At 49.1% G+C, this 6,339-nt stretch overlaps 1 pseudogene across 5 annotated transcripts; it reads right to left on the bottom strand.

Annotated features, from left to right (window-relative positions):
- Nucleotides 1-768: 768 nt before the first annotated feature.
- Nucleotides 769-6,119, bottom strand: LOC309361802 (BTB/POZ domain-containing protein KCTD16 pseudogene; annotated as a pseudogene). Of its 5 annotated transcripts, none has more exons than XR_014173393.1 (2): nucleotides 4,889-6,119; nucleotides 769-2,983 (listed from the first exon to the last, which is right to left on the bottom strand). The product of XR_014173393.1 is annotated as a BTB/POZ domain-containing protein KCTD16 pseudogene (transcript). The 5 variants fall into 5 exon arrangements; XR_014173394.1 differs by having other exon boundaries at nucleotides 4,898-6,119; XR_014173395.1 differs by lacking the exon at nucleotides 4,889-6,119 and adding an exon at nucleotides 4,619-4,869.
- Between the last annotated feature and the right edge of the window lie 220 nt (nucleotides 6,120-6,339).

Here is a 6,339-nt window from a genome sequence, read left to right as displayed (position 1 = left end):
AAACTTTATTAGAAAATGGGACATGTATAAAAAATATCTCAAGGATTATTGTAGTGATATGGTGCCTGTGGCGTCCGCCATGTTGCCTCACTAGAAATCCCCGTATGATGTGTCTTGTGCAGCTGAACCAATCACGCAAGATTCATTCCCTATTCATAGATCTAGAACACTGACAATAGAAATCCAGGGACATGAAATGAAATCCGGGGACGGATTTGTAAACCCCGAGACCGTCCCTGGGAAATGCCGACATTTGGCCCCAGAAACGGGGGATTAGGCCCCCGAAACAGACTTTGGACATAAAGGGTGTCGGGAAAGGCATACAATATTGAACTTGCGTTACCCCCGTATACCCCTCTCCATTTGCGACGTGCTAGTGATGTCGTGATGATGTTTCAACGATGCTATGTGAAGTGTACAGTGGTACTTTGATTTAAGACCGTAATCCATTCCGGAAGTCCGGTCTTAAAACGAAGCATGCTTTCCCATAGAAAGTAATTGAAAATGGATTAATCCGTTCTAAACAATGGAGAACACCTGCTAAGACAGCAATTAACCATGAATTTTACTGTCTAACGAGACCATATATCCAAAAAATGAAAGCAATAATCAATGTAAAGGTAAAGGTAAAGGGACCCCTGACCACTAGGTCCAGTCATGGCGACTCTGGGGTTGCGGCGCTCATCTCGCTTTATTGGCCAAGGGAGCCAGCGTACAACTCATGTGGCCAGCATGAGTAAGCCGCTTCTGCCGAACTAGAGGAGCGCATGGAAACGCCGTTTACCTTCCTGCTGGAGCGGTACCTATTTATCTACTTGCACTTTGACGTGCTTTTGAACTGCTAGGTTGGCAGGTGCAGGGACCGAGCAACGGGAGCTCACCCTGTCGCGGGGATTCGAACTGCTGACCTTCTGATCGGCAAGTCCTAGGCTCTGTGGTTTAACCCACAGCGCCACTTGTGTCCCTATAATAATCTAAGTACTGTGCTATAAAGTAAATAAGACAGTAGTGTAGATGAAAAAAATTAACATTTTTTTTCTGACATGCACTGATGATAGTCATTGTTTGGATGGGGGGCTTTTATCCATTTCTGCAGCCAGACAATCAACCAGTTCCACACAGTCACAAAAACAAAATCACAAGCCACATTCACAGATCAGTCCCATAAAACGAAGTCACAGTCAAAAAGCTGAAAAAGCCACACAAACTAAAATGCAAAAAAATTAGCAAAAACTAAACCTCCAAATATCACCTCTGCTTTGCGTGGGTGCTCGAGACTCAACAGCTGGCAGACTCAACAGGAAGCCTCTGATTAGCATCGAGGGACTCAATTAACACACAAAACACACTCAACAGGAACCAGATGATGAAAAGCAACCCCTAAAACAGCAGCCGGGCCCGACTTATATCAAAAAAATGACTCAGCCCGGAGCAGTCATTTCCGGGTTGCAATTGGACTTAGTCCAAAACGGAGTTATAATAGACTGGACTTTAGTCAAGGTACCACTGTATCCTGGGGGGAAGAAGGAAGTTTTAAAAGTTGACATCGCCCCATGCTCAGGGTTCTTACTCCTGGGGGGACCTGTGGCGCAACAGTAAGAATCATGGTCTACTGACCACTGTTTTGCTCCAAATTACCGGGCTGGGACTTCATCCTTTTACTGACCGCATGGACCCATGGGGGACAAGTGCCCTGGTGAGCTAGGCTGTCAAGGAGTCACTCACCCTGGAATTTCCCCCCTTTACATGACATATGCATGATGTATCTGTGATGGGTGCATGGTGCTTCCCCAGGGGAGAAAGGGAGAACTGATAAAAGAGGGAGCATCCCTTTGTTTGGGGTGCGAGTCCTGTTGCAACTGTCTTTCGAATCAAGACCACCGTTTTGCTCCTATATTCCTGGCAGGCATCTCGGTTTGGTGATCCGAGGGAATTCCGCTCGGCAAAATGGATACATCATCACAGACACACCCCACATGTCACAGCGTCCAAGTCCATGATTCAGAGAAAGCCGTGGAGGAGGGTTGTGGTACTCAGAAGGCTCCAGAGAGGGTTTGGTTCAGGAAGCGAGGGAGGAGAGGCCAGAGGGTATGTTGGTTTGTCTACACTCTACAGGGAAGATCGAGGGAGGGTCGCTTTTGCGTGTGTTTGGGTTCGGCTCGGCCGGAGCGTCACTCACGGTAGAAGACGTATTCGGCGTACGAGGTCCAGATCTTGCCGTCCGCCGGCTCGACGGTGCAGGTCCCCGTTGAATTGCTGGCCACCATCTGGAACCCGGCGCCGGCCAGCCGGTCAAAGGCTTGCTCCAGGAATGTGAACTTGAGGTAGTAGCGGGACGTGTAGCGCCCTGGCGCCCGGTCGGGGTCCCGACTCTCGTTTAGCGCCTCACCGAAGACCTCCCTGGCCAGTGCTGTCTTGCCGCAGACCGTGATCCTTGCCACCCGGCGAAATTTGGCGTCTGCCTGGCCATCCCGGCCAAGGGCGTACGAGCCCCGGTAGGCGATGGTGATGAAGCCGGGTATCCTTGTGCTTTGTCCGTCAGGCAAGATTCCTGGGGCGTCAGGCCCAGGGGAAAGATCCTCGGAGTCACTTTGGCCCTCCTCGTCTGAGTCCTGGCCGGTTTTGGGTGCCAATGTCCGGGCCAGCTCAGGGAGTTGGAAGTACTCGGCTTCGCGCCGCAGCCGGCCCCTCTCCGGGAAGTTTTCCGGCAGCACGAGGCACCGGTCTCTCATGTAGTCGAGGATGTAGCGGAAGAGGAAGCCGTCTCGGTCGATGAAGACACGGTTCTTGCTGTCGCGGGCCAAGGGCCGGGCACCGTTGTGGGCAAACATCTCCCAGAGCAACGAGTTAGGGATGCTCAGCAGCGTGCTGCGGCGAGTCAGGTAGACTTGACCGCCAACGTTCAGCTCCACAATCTCCGGGAAGTCTGAGCTGGGTTGGGCGCTGCCACCGCCGGGGTCTGCCAAGGCCATTTCCTACTCACCTGAAAAAGAACCAACCAGAGAAGAAGCATTAGGGCGGCCAGATGCTGCAACCCGCAGGCCGTTTGAATGAACAAATGAATATTTGCGTCAGCCATCAGCCAGTGCTGGATTTATGTATAAGCTCAACAAGCTCTAGCTTAGGGCCCCACTCTCTTGGGGGGTCCCCGGAAAAATTTAAAAGAAAAACAACTGGATGCACACTTCCAAAATATAAGATAAAAAAAAAAAAAAGTATTGTAATTTAGATCATGTTTTTGTGCTGTTTGTATACACAGTATACAGTACAATGAATTGCAATAAAATTATACAATTGAATGGGTATTGGGTAGATGCATTAATATAATTAGTCCTGTTGAATAATTTTTTTATGGACAGGCGTGTATAGTATTGGCATTATTTATGAATGGGACATATTACTAGAAATACCATATTTTACACTCACTAAGTGTCACAAGGACACAAAGGTCTGCTGTCCCCATGAACAGTGTGGACTACAATGGTGATATTGATACTATATAAAAAAACACCATCAACCTCACTCTGCTTGTCAATATTTGGAGGATGCCAGCAAGGCCGAACCTTTCTGTAAAAAAGGCTTTTATTATTCCTTTTTGTTTGTTTGTTTGTTTGTTTATTATTTTATTATTACAGAGCCAAGGGCCTTCTGGCGGTTCCCTCACTGCGGGAAGCGAAGTTACAGCGATCCAGGCAAAGGGCCTTCTCTGTAGTGGCACGCCCACCCACCAGACGTCAAAGGAAAAAACAAAAAAACAACTACCAGACTTTCAGGAGACATCTGAAGGAAGCCGTGTTTAGGGAAGCTTTTAATATCTGAAGGACTATTGTATTTTAATATTTTGTTGGAAGCCGCCCAGAGTGGCTGGGGATATGCAGCCAGATGGGCAGGGTAGAAATGATAAATTATTATTATTATTCCAAATGGGAAACTGCCTTGTATTAACTACAATTGCATTGTTCAGGTTATAACACTTAATTCCACATTAATAAAGATATTTATAATTATTAGTCATTTGCCTCATAGATCATCTATTATTCTTTCATGTTATAGCACATTTCTAGAGACTAAACTAAGAGTCTTTTTAAATGGTGTTTCTAAAGGAACTTTTGTTATTGCCCAATGGGTTTGCATTATTAAGTTTATGAATAAAAATAATTCAGCACACGCGGATTTAAGCGCCCAGCCACCCCTACCCTGCCCTCCGCCTTGAGCCGGCCTGCAAAAGAGCCACGTGTCCCGTCGTCACGTGTGATCTACACAGAGCCGAGTCTCCCAAGATGAGGGGATTTTGCGCCGCGTCCCAAGCGGCTCCCCCTCTCGGGTCGCTTGGTTCCTCGCGCAGGATGCGGCCGCACCCGTCGGAACGCCCTGACGCGCGCACAGACTCCGGGCAGGCGAAAGGGTGCAGCGCGCGTGTGAATGGCGGCGAGCTTGGGGTGCCTTTCTTTCTTGCCCCCTCGAGGAACTGCTCCCACAGCTCGGGGTTCCACCCAGGACTTGTGGGGCAGAGAGTTCTTGGCATCCTGCGGCGCAAAAGACCCCGTGGGAAAGAGCTGGGGAAGACCGAGGGGGCGCCGGTTTGGGTCCACATGCTCCGCCGCCGCCCCGTACCCACCCAGCAACTCCGAATTCTCTCCTTTCGGATCCTGCGGCGCCTGACTGCGCCAGACGCGCGTCTGCTCCCACCTTGCCAGCGGCTGGTCCTCTCCAAAGCGAGCGCGCCCAAGCGGCACCCTAGGAACCGCCGCGGGTGCTCATCCCGCCTCGGCCCCCCTCCTACTGGAGCCGCTACCCCCGCTCCACACCGGTTTGGGTTCATATGCCCCAACCCCCGCCCCACCGAATTCTCTCCTTTCGGATGCGCCAAACGCGCGTCCGGTCCCACCTTTCCTACCGGTCCTCTCCAAAGCGAGCCCGCCCACGCGGCAGCCTAGGATTTGCCGCCGCCGCCGCCGCTGCTCGTCCCTCCTTGCCTCCCCCCACGGTAGCGGCTAGCCCCGCGCCGCCCCCGAGCCGGGCGCATCCAGAATGGGGAGCCAGGAGGGATGGAGAGGCGCGCCGTGCGACTCAGCGGCGAGGGCGCGTAGATGGCTAGCGGCCTGCAACGTCCACGCTCCGCGCTCGCCCCCGCGACCCCGGCGCGCCTCCTCTAGCCCCCAGCCCGGTCTGGCCCCGTTTTTATCCGTTGTAAGCCTCGGCAGCCCCCCCCTCGCCCCCTCCGATCGCTGACGGCACGCTCGGGAGCGGAAGCGCATCATCCAACAGTCGCCTCGGGTACCCAAAGAGGGCAGCCGAGCGCTCGCTTTTCTCCGCGCTAACTGGGCTAGGACTAGGGGTTACGGATAGGGATAGGGGTTTAGGATAGCAATTAGGGATGTACAAAATTTTATTTACCGTATTTTATAGCTCGGTCTCTGGAGGATCACTTTTGTTTGAGGGATCAGCTGTCTCGTTAGAGGATAATTCACCTTCAAATGGCAGTTTTCAAAAAAATATTTAAAAACCAATTTAATATTTTTTTTAAAACACCTCATTGAATTTTAAAAATCCAATTTTCATTTAAAAAAATCTGGGTCCTGGGCATGGAAATCGTTTCCTTTCAGGTGATGGGAATGGCCACCACCCATTTATCATCTCCCAATATTTTTTTATTTTATAGTATGGTCCATGGAGGATCGCTTTTGTTTTAGGGAGCAAAATTAGAGAGCAAATTCTTTTTAAAAGTAAAATAAAAAATTTATTGCATTTTTTCTTAATTTATACACAATAACCAAAAAAAGGTGAAAATAAATTAATCCTTACACCCACATATATAAAAAATAAAGTAATGCATTTAAGAAAAAATGGAAAAGAAAAAGAATATAAAAGATTTTCGTTTGACGGATTGACAGTCTCATTAGAGAGCAAAATTATTTTCTTTTTTTACAAAATAGTCTATTGCATTTTTTAAAAATTTACAAACAATAACAGAAAAAGTGAAAATAAATTAATCCTTATACCCACATACGCGAGAAATAAAGTAATTTTGCTTAAGAAAAAAGGGAAAAGGAAAATAATATAAAAGATTGCTTTTGTTTGAGGGATTGACGGTCTCTTTAGAGAGCAAAATCCTTTTTTAAAAAAGAATCAGTGCATTTTTTTAAAAAAAAAAGAAACAAAAAGGGTGGCATTGTGGGTTAAACCACAGAGCCTAGGACTTGCTGATCAGAAGGTCGGCGGTTCAAATCCCCGCGGCGGGGTGAGCTCCTGTTGCTCGGTCCCAGCTCCTGCCCACCTAGCAGTTCGAAAGCACGTCAAAGTGCAAGTAGATAAATTGGTACCGCTCCGGCGGGAAGG

The sequence above is a fragment of the Podarcis melisellensis genome (genome assembly GCF_964234715.1).
Source record: "Podarcis melisellensis genome assembly, chromosome: Z".
In the NCBI taxonomy this organism is placed as follows: domain Eukaryota; kingdom Metazoa; phylum Chordata; class Lepidosauria; order Squamata; family Lacertidae; genus Podarcis; species Podarcis melisellensis.
The sequence above is the reverse complement of the archived record's forward strand: the minus strand, read 5'-3'. Positions and strand labels throughout refer to the sequence as shown.